This window comes from Poecilia reticulata, linkage group LG12, assembly GCF_000633615.1.
Source record: "Poecilia reticulata strain Guanapo linkage group LG12, Guppy_female_1.0+MT, whole genome shotgun sequence".
Taxonomy (NCBI): Eukaryota; Metazoa; Chordata; class Actinopteri; order Cyprinodontiformes; family Poeciliidae; genus Poecilia; species Poecilia reticulata.
The window spans coordinates 11,481,432-11,482,716 of NC_024342.1; positions in this window are offsets into that span (position 1 = coordinate 11,481,432).

Consider the following 1,285-nt stretch of genomic DNA (forward strand, 5'->3'; position numbering starts at 1 on the left):
CTGGACAGGTGAACTGAGAGATAAAAGACAGTCTTCATATATTTATGTTAGTTATACATGAGTCACTTTCTCCAGAGTAAGGACTTTAAATATCAAGGACTTTTTGTAAGAATGGATTTATCGGCMTCATGGAGATGAGATGAGCAGAGCAGAGCGGAGCAGTCTTGGCATCTCTCTGCTTTTTAATGAAGTAGAAAGTCTCTTTGCTCTGCCTCATAGACCAGCCAATTAGGACACAGGCCATTGGGTATTGACCAATCAAAGTGCAGGCTTTACCATAAATGGGCTTGACTTTGATAGTGCTAATAAGTTAACACAGTGTTGCTCTGCCTGCTTACATTATTTGCATTAAATTGGGTGGTATGCAGGAGTGTTAACCTATATTGCTTCCCAGTCAATAATTTTAACAGATTATAGTTTAGCATACCACAAATGTTGTGTAATAAAAACAAAAAATTTAATTTGGGAAACTTGAAAATGAAGGTCGACAATGTGGCAACAATATCACATTAACCTTGATCTTATTCTTTTCTCCTTTTCTTGTACTTAAAAATAGAGTTGTTAAAGAAAAGGTGCATAACAAAGCACTATGCCAAGGTATTCCCAAGCAAATTTTGATCACAATTTTGACAGCTTGTGTCAAGTTCAATTAACGTTTCTTAAGTGAAAATCTTGGCACGTCCTACTGGGAGGAGAGCCCTGGAGAGACCCAGAACACGTTGGAGGGAATGAAATTGTAATTTGGCCTTTGAACACCATGCAATGGGCTAGAGAGCCTCCCTGGGGTGAGCGATGTTTGGTTTCTCTCTTAGACAGTTTTCCCTGTGACCCAATCTAAGACAAGTGGAGGATAGTGAGATGAATTTAAGCACATATTTGAAACGTAACTTTCACTCACACCTAAACKTTTATGGTTAACTCAAAGAATACAATTTAATTTAAAAGGCTAACAACAAACAGTGGCTTGTGAAAAAGCCCTCTTGATGCACAAACAGGATGWAAAGGTACRCAGTTATTGTATTACTAGGACATCCATCCATCCATCCATCCATTTTCTTACACCCTTGTCCCTTAGTGGGGTTGGGAGGGTTGCTGGTGCCCATCTCCAGCTAACGTTCTGGGSGAGAGGCAGGGTACACCCTGGACAGGTTGCCAGTCTGTCACAGGGCAACACAGAGACACACAGGACACACAACCATGCACACATACTGTAGCCCAGTTATACCGCTCTAAAGTAGGTACGGGCCCCTGAGTTCGTTAAACCCAGTAACTTATGAATAATAAC